Genomic DNA, 16,368 nt, shown 5'->3' with positions numbered 1-16,368 from the left:
AACGCATCAGCTTATGGGCGGGTCGGAAACCGGTCAGGGTCGAGACTGCGATATGAAGTTGTTCTGTGAATCTCAGTTGATTCAGAACAGGGTTCAGGACAGTTACAAAACACCTAAATGGCAAACTGGATCTAAAATCAGCTTGGTTTATGGGAGGCAGAGGGTCGTGGTGGAGATTAGTACTAAAAATAGGTGATGTGATCAGCGAATTTACTAGTGACATGTAAATCTGTGGAGAGTGTGGAGGATTGCGTTAGACACAACATGATATTCATCAGCTGATCTATTGGGCAGGGGAATGGTAGATGAAATTTAATCTTGGCAAGTGAGAGGAAAATGGTACACTGGTCTTTATTCTGGGGGGGTTGGAGATCGGAAATAGGGAAGTATTGATATAGATGTACAGGGAGTTGTTGAGGTCACATCAAGAAATCAGATACAAGCTCCTTGGGTTTTCGAAAAGTGAGGGGAGACCTTCCTTAACTTACACAAGGTCCTTGGGAGTGTTGACAGGAGAGATGTTGGGATGTTTCCGGAGTTACGAGGTCAGGGATTAGTTATTTCAAGCAGATGTGCAGGAACATGTCATGGAAGATGGGGAACATTTGGAATTCTTTATCCTAGATGGTATGGAGGCCGAAACGCTGGACGGATTTAGTGAGGCAGGAAATACATTTTGGAATTATCAGGGATGTGGAACTGGCACAAAAGTGGAGGTGAGGCCTAGGACAGATCAGCCAGGGTCACAGTGCATGCTGGGGCAGGGGTGAGGGGTCAGGTGGGTGACTCCTGCTCCTGCCGTCTTCTGTTCTTCTGAGTGTGGTTCCCATCTGAGACTCACTACCTCTCTCCATCAGATGATTATTTCCAGCATTTTCTCATTTATGTCCCACAAATACTTGGAAGCCCACAGAAATGTACCAGTGGGACACACTTGGCTTTTACAAAGTGACAGGTAGCTGATACTGCACTGTGTGACCTCTACCTCCCAATAGAGAACTGACAGGGATCAGTGAAAACACACCCCACTGCACTCTCCAGAAACACTCAGCAATGTTCCAAAAGGACAATGAACTTCCCAACACTGTCCTTCACCATAAGAACACAGACTTATAAAACTCTCCAGACTGTGCAGTGAGCACACAGGCCTGTACACACCCAGCATTAGGGATCAAAGTGTTAATTTGTGTGTAGTACCAGAGAGTGTGGACTGAACTGTATAGTTCTCAGCTGTACTCACTGAAGAGAGGGGCATTGTGGTCTGGACTTGACCTCCACGGGCACCTGTGGCAATGAATTCCAGATTCACCACCCTCTAGCTGCAGAAATTCTTTCTCATCTCTGTTCTGAATGGCTGTTCCTCTGTTCTGAGGCTGTGCCAGCATATCCTTTCTTAGATAAGTAGCCCAAAACTGCTCACATTTCTTCAAGTACTGTCTGACCAATGCCTAGTAAAGTCTTGACATTGCACCTTTGCTTTTATATTCTACTCCTCTCAAAATGAATTCTAACATTCCATTTGTTTTCCTAAACAACGACTCAACCTGCAAGTTAACCTTTAGTGAATCCTAGATGAGAACTGTTGAGATCCTTTGTACCTGCTGAGTCTGTACCCTACATATCTATTAAATAAAAAGAAATGCATGGGGAGGTCAGTTTAACTTGGATTTGGAGAGAGTGGGACAACAGATCAATGTGCATGTGTAGTTATTAGTCAATACATAGTGCTTGGAAGGGGGTGGTCATTACCTATCCTATTTGTGCTGACCAACATATCCATCTAGACAGTTCCATTTGCCTACATTTGGCCCCCAAACCCATTGCTTTACTTCTATGTACGCTTCCAAATATTGCTTGTGTTATTGAGTCAACCTCAGCAATTCCTTTGACAGCTTGTTCTATGTACCCACCACCATCTCTTTCAGTAGGCTGTCACTGAGATCCCATTTAAATATTTCCCCTCTCACCTTAACCTATTCTCTCTAATTTTTCAACCCCTTAACCTGGAAAAAATGCCAGAACACCTACTGTGCCACTTATGATCTAATACAGCTCAATAAGGTCTCTAGTCATTCTCCTGTGCTCCATGGAATAAAGTCCTTGCTTCTCCAATCTAGCCCTATAATTCAGTCTCTGTTTTTCTGGCAATATTCACATTGTAGCGGTGTGCTACACGCAGCGCTAAAATTACGACACGAAGTCGGTAACTGTAGTCGAAGGAAAAACTTTATTCGAAATCCTCAGCCTCCCTTTTAAGCCTCCCTCAACCTGCCCCCCGTGGCGCAGAGGCTCCAAAGCTCTGTGCTCGCAAACCCCCGTAGGCTATCTAATTGTGAGCCGGTTCGGATGTGCCAGGAAATGGGTCGCCACATAACCACCCCCCAGAACCGGCGATACACCCCCCAATGTCCACAGTCTGGGCCAGAACCTGCTTGGGAGGTCGGCCTCTGCGCCGAGGTGCCGGAAACTCGGCCGGTTGCGCCAGGTCCACATGGGCCGGCTTGAGGCGGTCCTCCGTGAAAACCTTCTCTTTCCCCCCAACGTCCAGCACGAACTTGGACCCGTTGTTCCGGAGCACCATAAACGGCCCCTCGTATGGCCGCTGCAGCGGTGGCCGATGCCCGCCCATTCGTACAAACACAAACTTACAGTTCTGTAGGTCTTTGGGTACGCAGGTCGGGTGCCGCCCGTGCTGTGAAGTGGGTATGGGGGCCAGGTTACCGAGCTTCTCGCGTAGTCTGCCCAGGACTGCTGCGGGATCTTCCTCTTGCCCCCGTGGGGCTGGTAGAAACTCCCCGGGGACGACCAGGGGCGCGCCGTATACCAACTCGGCCGACGAGGCGTGCAGGTCGTCCTTGGGCGCTGTGCGGATGCCGAGTAGGACCCAGGGAAGCTCGTCCGCCCAGATGGCTCCTCGCAGGCGGGCCATGAGGGCCGACTTCAGGTGACGGTGGAAACGCTCCACTAGCCCGTTCGACTGTGGGTGGTAGGCAGTGGTGTGGTGCAGCTGAGTCCCCAAAAGGCTGGCCATAGCTGACCACAGGCTGGAGGTGAACTGGGCGCCTCTGTCGGAGGTAATGTGGGCCGGTACACCAAAGCGAGATATCCAGGTGGCGATCAGGGCTCGGGCGCAAGATTCGGAGGTGGTGTCGGTGAGCAGGACCGCCTCGGGCCATCTTGTGAACCGGTCCACGATAGTCAGGAGGTGCCGCGCTCCGCGCGACACTGGCAGGGTGCCCACGATATCCACATGAATGTGGTCGAAACGCCGGTGGGCGGGATGGAACTGCTGCGGTGGGGCTTTGGTGTGCCGCTGCACCTTGGGCCGTCTGGCAGTGCATGCACGTTTTGGCCCATTCACTGACCTGCTTGCTGAGTCCGTGCCAAACGAACCTGCTGGAGACCATCCGGACGGTTGTCCTGATGGAGGGGTGCGCTAAGTTATGAATAGAGTCGAAAACGCGTCGCCGCCAAGGTACCGGGACGACGGGACGGGGCTGGCCGGTGGCGACGTCACAGAGTAAGGTCCTCTCACCTGGGCCTACGGGGAGGTCCTGGAGCTGCAAACCGGAGACTGCGGTTCTGTAACTCGGAATCTCCTCATCCGCCTGCTGCGCCTCTGCCAGTGCCTCAAAGTCTACCCCTTGGGAAAGGGCATGAACGGTAGGGCGAGAGAGCACATCCGCCACGACATTGTCCTTACCCGAGACGTGCCGGACATCCGTCGTGTATTCAGAGATGTAGGACAGGTGGCGTTGCTGGCGGGACGACCAGGGGTCGGACGCTTTCGTAAACGCAAACGTAAGCGGTTTGTGGTCCGTGAACGCGGTGAAGGGCCGACCTTCTAGGAAGTACCTGAAATGCCGGATTGCCAGGTAGAGCGCCAACAGTTCCCGGTCGAAAGCACTGTACTTGAGCTCGGGTGGCCGCAGGTGTTTGCTGAAAAACGCCAGGGGTTGCCAGCGACCTGCGATGAGTTGCTCCAGCACCCCACCGACTGCCGTGTTAGATGCGTCCACTGTGAGGGCGGTAGGGGCGTCCATTCTGGGATGTACTAGCATTGCGGCGTTCGCCAAAGCTTCCTTCGTTTGAACGAAAGCGGCGGCGGACTCCTCGTCCCAGGTAATGTCCTTGCTCGGACCCGACATCAGGGCGAACAGGGGGCGCATGATCCGGGCAGCTGAAGGGAGGAAGCGGCGGTAGAAATTGACCATACCTACGAATTCCTGAAGGCCTTTGATCGTGGTGGGTCGGGGAAAGTGGCGGACCGCCTCTACCTTAGCGGGCAGAGGGGTTGCCCCGTCTTTAGTAATCCTGTGGCCCAGGAAGTCAATGGTATCGAGTCCGAACTGGCATTTGGCGGGGTTGATTGTAAGACCGTACTCACTCAGTCGGGCGCAGAGTTGACGGAGATGGGACAGATGTTCCTGTTGACTGCTGCTGGCTATGAGGATGTCATCCAAATAGATGAACGCGAAGTCCAGGTCCCGTCCCACCGCGTCCATTAACCGCTGGAACGTCTGTGCGGCATTCTTCAGGCCGAACGGCATGCGGAGGAACTCGAAAAGGCCAAACGGGGTGATCAGAGCCGTTTTGGGGACGTCGTCAGGATGCATCGGGATTTGATGGTACCCTCGGACGAGGTCTACCTTGGAGAAGATCCGTGCGCCGTGCAGGTTTGCTGCAAAGTCCTGAATGTGCGGCACAGGGTAGCGGTCCGGTGTGGTAGCCTCGTTCAGCCTGCGGTAGTCGCCGCACGGTCTCCAGCCTCCCGTCGCTTTGGGCACCATGTGCAGGGGGGAGGCCCATGGGCTGTCGGATCGCCGGATGATCCCCAATTCCTCCATCCTCTGGAACTCCTCCTTCGCCAGTCAGAGCTTGTCCGGGGGAAGCCGCCGAGCGCGGGCGTGGAGGGGTGGTCCCTGGGTCGGGATGTGGTGTTGTACGCCGTGCCTGGGTATGGCCGCTGTGAACTGCGGTGCCAGAACCGATGGGAAATCCGCCAGGACCCTGGTGAAGTCGTTGTCGGACAGCGTGATGGAGCCGAGATGAGGGGCTGGCAACTAGGCTGCACCCAGGGAGAACGTCTGAAAGGTCTCGGCGTGTACCAGTCTCTTCCTGGGCAGGTCGACCAGTAGGCTGTGAGCCCGCAAAAAATCCGCATCCAGAAGCGGTTGGGCTATGGCGGCCAGTGTGAAGTCCCACGTGAACTGGCTGGAGCCGAACTGTAGCTGCACCTGACGGGTGCCATAGGTCCTTACGGTGCTGCCATTCACGGCCCTCAAGGGGGGGGGGGGACCCGGTGCCCTGCTGCGGGTGTCGTAACTCGTCGGAGGTAAAACGCTGATCTCAGCCCCAGTATCAACCAAAAAACCGGCGTCCCGACCTTCTATCCCACACATACAGGAGGCTATCCCGATGGCCAGCCGCCGTAGCCAGCAGCGGCGGCTGGCCCTGGCGTTTTCTGGGAACTTGCAGGGCGGGCGACAACGGCGGGCTTCTGCGCCCCACCGCTGGTGGTAGAAGCCCAGTGTTCATTGGGCGGGCTCTGCGGCCGGGCCTGGACTGGTTTGCTGCCGGGAGCGTGGCTGGGAGATCCGTGCGATGGACGCCCCACTCACCTTTTTGGCGTTCCACAGCAAGTCCGCCCGGAATGCCACCTTCCGGGGGTCACTGAAATCCGCGTCGGACAGCAGCAGGCGTATGTCCTCGGGCAGCTGCTCCAGGAATGCCTGCTCAAACATGAGGCAGGGTGTGTGTCCGTCGGCGAGAGACAACATCTCATTCATTAAAGCCGATGGAGGTCTGTCGCCCAAGCCATCCAGGTGCAGTAAACGGGCAGCCCGCTCGCGCCGTGAGAGTCCGAAAGTCCTGAGGAGCAGGGCTTTGAATTCCGCGTACTTGCCGTCTGCCGGGGGCGACTGTACGAACTCCGCGACCTGGGCCGCTGTGTCCTGGTCGAGGGAGCTCACCACGTAGTAGTAGCGGGTCTCTTCTGAGGTGATCCGGCGAACGTGGAATTGGGCTTCGGCTTGCTGGAACCATAGGTCCGGGCGCTGTGTCCAGAAACCCGGCAGTTTCAACGAAAACGCATGAACAGAGGCGGCGTCGGTCATCTCCGGTCCAAAAATCGTTTGGACCGTCGGGGTCACCAATTGTAGCGGTGTGCTACACGCAGCGCTAAAATTACGACACGGAGTCGGTAACTGCAGTCGAAAGAAAAGCTTTATTCGAAATCCTCAGCCTCACTTTTAAGCCTCCCTCCACCTGCCCCCGGTGGCGCAGAGGCTCCAAAGCTCTGTGCTCGCAAACCCCCGTAGGCTATCTAATTGTGAGCCGGTTCGGATGTGCCAGGAAATGGGTCGCCACAACATAAATCCTCATTTGCACTCTCCCCATGTAAATGGTGTCTTTCCTATAACACTGTACCCAAACTCTAGTTGTGGCCTCACCAACATCATGTGCAACTGAAACAATAACAACATAGTTACCATATTAACAGATAGACTTGTGACACTAAGCGTGATGGTGGACTGTGGATTCTGAGATGGGATATCTGTCACCAGTGGTAGATGGCGGGATAGTTGCTGGGTTCCAAATTCACAAATAACACAAAATTGGTGTATTGTATCCTGTTCTGGTTACACCAAACCCGATTGCTGCTCCAACATGTCACCAGCAAACAACACAATCAACAGCAACGTCCAGATGACAGTTCACAAAACTCCTTCCTTTACTACCACTTTCAAATATGATTCTACTACGAAGTCATTTGTGATTGGAACCTGTGATTTACCTTTTGGTGGAGCTTTTTTGGGCCAATTGAATGATTTGGCTCTCTGCTTTCTCTGAAATAGGGTGTGTGGCCTAGAGGCCTGGAAGCCTTGGAGCCCATGAGCAACTCCATTGTCCCTCTCTTATTGAGTCATTGAGCAATGTTGAAGCTGACAAAGGTGAGAGCAGAGAACGGGCAGGTGTTCAGTGGCATTTGCCTGTGTTTGACTGGTCTTCCCCTCTCTCTTGTTGATTTCAGAGGAAAGTGAAGGAGTCTTGGGATCCACGTTGCCAGGATTGATCAGCGTGGCTGTGGACTTGCTGTTTTGGACTTTGAAATATACAACATCCACTGCATCCCCTTTATCAATCCTACTTGTAATCTCCTCCAAGAAGTCCGACAGCTTCATTAGGCATGGTTTTCCCTTTAGGAAACCATGCTGACTTTATTCTATCTTGTCCTGTGTCACCAAGTACTCTATAGCCTCATCCTGAACAATCAACTCCAACATCTTCCCAACCACTGAGGTCAGGCTGACTGGTCTATAATTTCCTTTCTGCTGCCTCCCTCCTTTCTTAAAGAGTGGAGTGACATTTTCAATTTTCATGTTTCATGTTTGATGAGATTTCTGAAATACCACCAGCCACTCTGACTCTATTTCCACCATTCTCTCTGGCAGTGTACTCCAGGTCTGGATGAACAGAACCCCTCTCACCCTCTTGCCCCCTCAACCTTACACCTCATCCACCCTGTCCAGCACATCTATCTACTTCTGATATAGGCGAAGCTCTCTGCAACCTATCCAAACTCTACCTGACATGATTTTCTTTATCCAAAATCATGTCCCCTCTAAAGGAACTTGCTACAGGAGGGGCAGGACTAGCAGCTTAATGTTCCAGGGTACCAACGTTTCAGATGTGATAGAGGCAGAGGGCTGAAGAGTGGGGGTGGCATTACTAGTCAGGGAAAACGTTACAGTAGTGCTCTGGCAGGAGAGATTAGAGGGCTTGTCTACCGAGGCCATATGGGTGGAGCTGAATAACAGGAAAGGTATGACCACATTAATGGGGTTGTATTATAGACCACCCATTAGTCAGCAAGAATTGGAGGAGGAAATCTGTAGAGAGATAGCAGACAACTGCAGGGAACAAAGTTGTGATAGTAGGGGATTTCAATTTTCCACACATTGATTGGGTATTCCATACTGTTAAAGGTCTAGATGGATTAGAGTTTGTAAAATGTGTTCAGGAAAGTTTTATAAATCAATACATAGAGGTACCAACTAGAGAGGATGCAATATTAGATCTCCTATTAAGAAACAGATTAGGACAAGTGAGGGAAGTGTGTGTAGGGGAACACTTTGGTTCCAGTGATCATAACACAATTTCTTTCAACTTCGTCATGCATAAAGATAGATCTAGTCCTAGGGTTGAGGTTCTAAACTGGAAAAAGGCCGAATTTGAAGAAATGAGAAAGGATCTAAAAAGTGTGGATTGGGACAGGTTGTTCTCTGACAAGGATGTGATTGGTAAGTGGGAGGCCTTCAAAGGGGAAATTTTGAGAGTGCAGTGTTTGTATGTTCCTGTCAGGATTAAAGGCAAAGTGAATAAGGATAAGGAACCCTGGTTCTCAAGAGATATTGGAACAATGATTGATAAGAAGAGAGAGATGTATGACATGTATAGGAAATGGGGCAAATAAGGTGCTTGAGGAGTATAAAAAGTGCAAAAAAGGAGGGCTAAAAGAAGACATGAGGTTGCTTTGGCAGTCAAGGTGAAGGTTAATCCAAACAGCTTCTACAGGTATATTAAGAGCAAATTGATAGTAAGGACCAAAATTGGTCCTCTTGATGATCAGAGTGGTTGGCTATGTATGGAACCAAAAGAAATGGGGGAGATTTTAATTGGTTTTTGCATCTGTATTTACTAAGGAAACTGTCATGGAGCCAATGGAAATAAGGCAACCAAGTAGTGAGGTCATGGAACCTGTACAGATTGAAGCGGAGAAGGTGCTTGTTATCTTGAAGCAAGTCAGAATAGATAAATCCCCAGGACCTGACAGAGTATTCCCTCGGACCTTGAAGGAGACTAGTGTTGAAATTGCAGGGGCCCTGGCAGATATATTTAAAATGTCAGTATCTAAGGGAGAGGTTGCAGAGGATTGGAGGATAGCTCATGTTTTTCCATTGTTTTAAGTAGTCTGGGAAATGATAGGTTGGTAAGGTTGATGTCAGTAATAGGTAAATTATTGGAAGGAGTACTAAGATATATGATCTACAAGTATTTAGATAGACAGGGACTTATTATCGAGAGTCAACATGGTTTTCTGTGTGGGTGGTCATGTTTAACAAATCTATTAGAGTTTTTCAAGGAGGTTACCAGGAAAGTGGATGAAGGGAAGGCAGTGGATGTTGTCTACATGGACTTCAGTAAGGCCTTTGACAAGGTCCCACATGGGAGGTTAATTAGAAAGATTCAGTTGCTAGGGATACATGGTGAGGTAGTAAATTGGATTAGACATTGGCTCAATGGGGGAAGCCAGAGAGTAGTAGTAGAGGATTGTTTCTTTGAGTGGAGACCTGTGACTAGTGCTGTGCCACAGGGATCAGTGCTGGGTCCATTGTTATTCATCATCTATATCAATGATCTGGATGATAATATGGTAAATTGGATCAGCAAATTTGCTGATGATACAAAGAATGGAGGAGTAGTGCACAGTGAGGGAAGTTTTCAAAGCTTGCAGAGGGATTTGGACCAGCTGAAAAAATGGGCTCAAAAATGGCAGATGGAGTTTAATAAAGATGAGTGTGAGGTATTGCACTTTGGAAGGAAAAACCAAGGTAGAACATACAAGGTAAATTGTAGGGCACTGAAGAGTGCAGTAGAACAGAGGGATCTGGGAATACAGATACAAAATTCCCTAAAAGCGGCATCACAGGTGGATAGGGCTGTAAAAAGAGCTTTTGGCACATTGGCCTTCATAAATCAAAACATTGGGTTTGGGAGTCAGGATGTTAACTTGAAGTTGATGAGGCCAAATTTGGAGTATTGTGTGCAATTCTGGTCACTATCGTTAAGCACCTGTCCGAGAAAACACTTGAAGCTTTAACAAGAGAGAGAATAAATGCACATTTCCAGAACATCAACAATCAGGCGAAGTGAATGGGATTTTGTGAAAGTTTAACAATTACATTCGAATCTTTGGAGTAGGAACACAAGCTGCGGATAAAGGAAACAGTGGTTGTCCTGAACTGAGATGTCCATTTGATAAGCTGCTCCTTCACAGGGTATCTGGAAAATGAAAGTTCACCATGAATACTGAACTTACTGGTGACAGAAAGAGAGATGGGAACGTTAAGCTGCGAAGATGGGGTAAGCAGGCAATAGAGAGACATTGTGAGAGGAAGTGAGATTGTACATTTTTGCAGGAAAATATGCAATAAAGCACATTCTCTAAATGTTGAGAAATAGCAGAAGCTATCTGATGAAGAAGTTCCTGCCTGAAATGTTATCTCTGTTTCTCTGACCAGGGTTACTGTGTTTTACTTGAATTTCAGAACTCTGGCCTTTATTCTTGGTCCCGATTATCGTCGGTTAACTTTCGGAACATTGAGCTGAAATTTGAAGCGGTTTGGGTCAGTTATCCAGGGCGTTAGCTGGTAATGTCACTGACCGACCTTCGATATCTCCTGTGTACCTGTTGCACACAACTGCACAAAAAAGTAACATGAGGGAATGAATTGAGGCAGCAGAGATGTGGTTTTTCAGGAGGATGCAAAGAATATCATGGACAAAACGAGAATCTAACAAGGATGTCATGAAGAGAGAAAGCACAAAAAGAGAAATAACGTATGAGATCATGAAAAGGCAACTTCATTGGACGTGATTAGGAAAGAGAATGCACAGTAATTATGGGAAAGATTGAAGGGAAGAAAGCAAGAGGAAAGCAAAGACAAATGATGATGAAGACAGCAGCCAGAGAACTGGAAATGAAGACCAATGAATTGGAACCTAGAATAGTACAGCTCATTACAGGCCCTTCGGCCCACAATGTTGTGTTGACATTGTTCTATTACTCCTCGTCCCAGGTAATGTCGTTGCCCTTACCCGACATCAGGGCGAACATGATTCAGGCAGCTGAAGGGAGGAACCAGTGGTAGAAGTTCACCATACCCACAAATTCCTGAAGGCCTTTGATTGTGTTGGGTCGTGGGAAATGGCAGACCGTGTCTATCTTGGCGGGCAGAGGGGTTGCCCTGTCTTTAGTAATCCTGTGGCCCCGGAAGTCGATGGTGTCAAACCCTGCCTCCCATATAACCCCCCCCTTAAATTCCTCCATAAACTTGTCTAGTAGTCTCTTATACTTCACTAGTGGGTCTGCCTCCACTACTGACTCAGGCAGTGCATTCCATGCACCAACCACTCTCTGAGTGAAAAACCTTCCTCTAATATCCCTCTTGAACTTCCCTCCCCTTACCTTAAAGCCATGTCCTCTTGTACTGAGCAGTGGCCCTGGGGAAGAGGCGCTGGCTGTCCACTCCGTCTATTCCTCTTAATATCTTGTACACCTCTATCATGTCTCCTCTCATTCTCCTTCTCTCCAAAGAGTAAAGACCGAACTCCCTTAATCTCTGTTCATAATCCATACTCTCTAAACCAGATAGCATCCTGGTAAATTTCCTCTGTACCCTTTCCAATGCTTCCACATCCTTCCTATAGTGAGGTGACCAGAAATGGACACAGTATTCCAAGTGTGGCCTAACTAGAGTTTTATAGAGCTGCATCATTACATCGCGTCTCTTAAACTCTATCCCTCAACTTATGAAAGGTAACACCGCATAAGCTTTCTTAACTACACTATCTACCTGTGAGGCAACTTTCAGGGATCTGTGGACATGTACCCCCACATCCCTCTGCTCCTCCACACTACCAAGTATCCTGTCATTTACTTTGTACTCTTCCTTGGAGTTTGTCCTTCCAAAGTTTACCACCTCACACTTCTCTGGGTTGAACTCCATCTGCCACTTCTCAGCCCACTTCTGCATCCTATCAATGTCTCTGCAATCTTCGACAATACTCTACACTATCTACAACACCACCAGCCTTTGTGTCATCTGCAAACTTGCCAACCTACCCTTCTACCCCCACATCCAGGTCGTTAATAAAAATCACGAAAAGTAGAGGTCCCAGAACAGATCCTTGTGGGACACCACTAGTCACAACCCTCCAATCTGAATGTACTCCCTCCACCATGACCCTCTGCCTTCTGCAGGCAAGCCAGTTCTGAATCCACCTGGCCAAACTTCCCTGGATCCCATGCCTTCTGATTTTCTGAATAAGCCTACCATGTGGAACCTTGTCAAATGCCTTACTAAAATCCATGTAGATCACATCCACTGCACTACACTCATCTATATGCCTGGTCACCTCCTCAAAGAACTCTATCAGGCTTGTTAGGCGCAATCTCCCCTTCACAAAGCCATGCTGACTGTCCCTGATCAGACCATGATTCTCTAAATGCCCATAGATCCTATCTCTAAGAATCTTTTCCAACAGCTTTCCCACCTCAGACGTAAGGCTCACGGGTCTATAATTACCTGGACTATCCCTACTACCTTTTTTGAACAAGGGGACAACATTCACCTCCCTCCAATCCTCCGGTACCACTCCTGTGGACAACGAGGACATAAAGATCCTAGCCAGAGGTTCAACAATCTCTTCCCTCGTCTCGTGAAGCAGCCTGGGGAATATTCCGTCAGGCCCCGGGGACTTATCCGTCCTAATGTGTTTTAACAACTTCAACACCTCCTCTCCCATAATATCAACATGCTCCAGAACATCAACCTCACTCATGTTGTCCTCAGTGTCATCAAGTTCCCCCTTATTGGTGAATACTGAAGAGTATTCATTGAGGACCTCACTCACTTCCACAGCCTCCAGGCACATCTTCCCACTTTTATCTCTAATCGGTCCTACCTTTATTCCTGTCATCCTTTTGTTCTTCATGTAATTGAAGAATGCTTTGGGGTTTTCCTTTACCCTACTCACCAAGGCCTTCTCATGCCCCCTTCTTGCAATTCTCAGCCCCTTCTTAAGCTCCTTTCTTGCTACTCTGTAGTCCTCAATAGACCCATCTGATCCTTGCTTCCTAAACCTCACGTATGCTGCCTTCTTCCACCTGACTAGACTTTCCACTTCAATTGTCACCCATGGTTCCTTCACCCTACCATTCTTTATCTTCCTCACTGGAACAAAGTTATCCCTAACATCCTACAAAAGATCCTTAAACATTGACCACATGTCCATAGTACATTTCGCTGCAAAAACATCATCCCAATTCACACCCACAAGTTCTAGCCTCATAGCCTCATAATTTGCCCTTCCCCAATTAAGTTTTCCTGTCCTGTCTGATTCTATCCTTTTCCATGATAATGCTAAAGGCCAGGGAGAAGTGATCACTGTCCCCCAGATGCTCACCCACTGACAGATCTGTGACCTGATCCGGTTCATTACCTAATACTAGATCTAGTATGGCATTCCCCGGAGTCGGTGTGTGGGCCATCGCTGTCAAAGCTCAAACTGTGCATGGCACCTGATGATGATCTCTCTCTCTCTCTCTCTCTCTCTCTCTCTCTCTCTCTCTCTCTCTCTCTGTCACACACACACACATTTAGTTTCTGTGGCTCTGGAGGCTTTCTTACTCTTGTGGGATAATATGTTTCCTGAAAAGGGGCAATCACTGCTTGTCAGATGAGATTTGTGGGGTTTTTGGGGCCTCTGTCATGGTAGTTGACTCTGGGTCTGCAGGGAGTGGTTCAGACAGCTCTGGACATGATCCTTCAGGATGTGTTGGCGTCCAAAACAGTGTGGCAAGCTTCTCTGAACAATTTGGATCATGATGTGTGAGTACAGTGTCTGAGGTCACTATTTCCCTTACCTTTTGGAAAGCCAGCTCACACTGTTTTGTCCATTGCCATTTCTTATTAATAAACTCAAGGGGTGGTGCATCATAGCCAGGTTTGGCAGGAACCTGTTATAGTAATTGACGAATGCTGAAAAGGAACACAAGCGAGGCATGTCCTTTGGCCTTGGGGCATCCACAACTGCTTGAATTTTCTCAGCACACTTGTGTAATCCTTGTGTATCAACAGTGTGTGCAGGAGCAATGTATTTGTTCTCTTTCTGCTTTGTATCTGTGCTATGCATTTATTATGGTAACTTCACATTAGTGGGGATGTGGTAAAAGCAAAGGGAGTTCTTCCTTATTTTGTGGCAGTTTGAAGCTTGAGACTGGCAGGGGTCGTATCTTTTGCTGACCTCCGAATAATGCTCAATTTTGATCAATTACAAGTTTGCTATTTGCTAGTAAAGGTTTGAATAAAGGGTTTGATGTTTGGAGCAGTCATTGGAGCTGTGGGTGCGTCATTCAAGAATAACAACCCCTGCAGTCACAGGCAAAGGGCAATCATTCTGTTTTGATATTGGATTAATCTTGCCACTACGTTTGTGTCAGGAAATGTTTTTGACAGTTATTCCAAATGAACATCAGCTTTCGGATGTGTCTGAGAAGTTAGAAGCACCGCAGCCTGGGGCAGCTTGTGGCAATTACCAACTTCCTGTTGATTCACACTGTGTGTTTCTGGATTTGAAACACAGTTTTGAAAGGTCACCCTTTGCTGTGTGCTGCTGGTGGACTGGAAAGCTGTACAGTGCTGTTGCACAAAGTGTTCAACCCTTGGTTCTGGTGAAAAGCTGAAGAATTAAATTGCTTCCATTATTAAAAGCTGAAAATTGAACTGCTGCTGTTTAGTCTGGTTGGTGCACTTCGAAGACAAAATGTGTTCAACTGGGAGTTGTGACTGTGAAGCCAAAACTAAAAGAGAAATTAAACAAACATGCAATGCTGAAGATCAGTTCCTGGGGAAAATGAAAATATTTGCTCAGACAAGGAACAGGCTGTGACTATGTATAAAGTTGAAGACAGCATGTGGAATGTGCATGCAAAATTTTCTGCAGCCATTAGCAGAGCACACACCCTGCTTCTGATACAACACTGGTACATTTTAAAATGAAGGCTGATTTAACTGAGTTATACACAATACAACAGATACTCGGGGATAATCACACCTTGGAGAACAGACAGAACAGCTTCAAAGAGACCAGGCTGAAAACATGGAACAGTTTTGAAGAGACAAACTCGATGGCAAAGTGGATGTATTTAAGGAACAAATATCTAAGGGCCATGAGTTAGAACCCCAAGGGGCAGCTCAATCTCAGCCTGCACCAAGGAGGTACTCTGAACCTTTGCCATGTCCAGTAACACAAGGTGCTTCTGAGAATATTGATTTTCAGTATGAAGACGCTCGTGTTTCAGGTAATAAAAGTCTAAATGCCGTGCTTGAGGCCATGAGAACACAAAAGGAAATAACAAGCATAGTGATACAACAATGGATTGCATCTCTGCCGAAAAGAGAGATTCAAATCTTCAATGGCAATCCATTGCAGTGTCATTCACTTATGAGGGCTTTCAAGAATAACATTGAAGGCAAGACTGATACTTATGGCGACTGTCTTTATTTCCCTGCAGAACTTGTCAAACGTTGCCAGCGGGCTGGCCAAGAGCAAAGGTCTTTAAAGGCCCAAGCTTTACTACAGGAACATTTAGGTGTTAAGCACAAAATTGATGCAGCCTACATAAAAAAGGCTGTTTCTTAACCACATATCAAAAATTAGGAAACGCAAAAGCTCTTCAAGACTACATACGTTTTGTACAGTTCTCTCTGGGTACATAATAATACCTACACTTCTGTCCTGCAATAAGTGACCTGGACCTTTGGCATCACAAAAGTATCCACTCCAGTGAGGAAGACATGAAGGCATGTTAAGAAACAGAAAATACCTGGTGCTGATTTGGAGATAAGACCGCATGGTCGATTTGATCAAATGTACGAGTGAGTGAAAGAGTAGAGTCCTTTACTAATCGAAAGAAAAGCAAAACTTGTGAAAAAACTACAAAAACAGCATAATAGAGACTGTAAAAGGTCAAAGAAGAAAGCTTTCCATGAACTGACTAAGTAAAAGAACATGGAGGTAATTCAATTGAAGTCACACACAGAAAATGCTGGAGAAACTTGTGTTTGTGTACGTTGCTAAGGATTTCCAGCACCTACAGGGACTCCTGTGTTTTTAATTTAATTCATGTGCATTGTTCTGCGCTTAGAAACAAACAGAAACAATGTAGCCATGACTTCAAGTGGGCAGTCCTGCTAGCGACGTTATTCTTGCAGTCCATCCAGGGAAACACCTATTTCTGAAGCCCCACCTGAAGAATGACATCTCAAGTTGAATAGTCTCCCCATACAGCATTACATCCGAACTCCAAATAATTACAGCCTGCACGGGACTGACCGAGAGTGTAACACCAGACAATTACAGTCAACATTGGACAATCCAAGGGAGAGACGCCATCTAAACGAGAATTACAGGATTGACATAGCATAGATTCCACAGCGGACCCTAGTGACTCAAGTGAGAATGACAGTGATGAAAAAATATACAGCACACTTCAAAATATTCAGTAATGCGAGGCTTTGC

General features: G+C 47.9%; 1 protein-coding gene across 1 annotated transcript in view; it reads left to right on the top strand.

The window, feature by feature from the left end:
- LOC132403266 (histone H2AX-like) overlaps positions 1 to 16,368 on the top strand; it is a 52,582-nt gene that overhangs the window by 1,222 nt on the left and 34,992 nt on the right. The gene's annotated exons all lie outside the window — the stretch shown is intronic.

The sequence above is a fragment of the Hypanus sabinus genome, chromosome 12 (assembly GCF_030144855.1).
Source record: "Hypanus sabinus isolate sHypSab1 chromosome 12, sHypSab1.hap1, whole genome shotgun sequence".
Lineage (NCBI taxonomy): Eukaryota > Metazoa > Chordata > Chondrichthyes > Myliobatiformes > Dasyatidae > Hypanus > Hypanus sabinus.
This window is presented reverse-complemented; position numbering and strand designations above follow the sequence as displayed.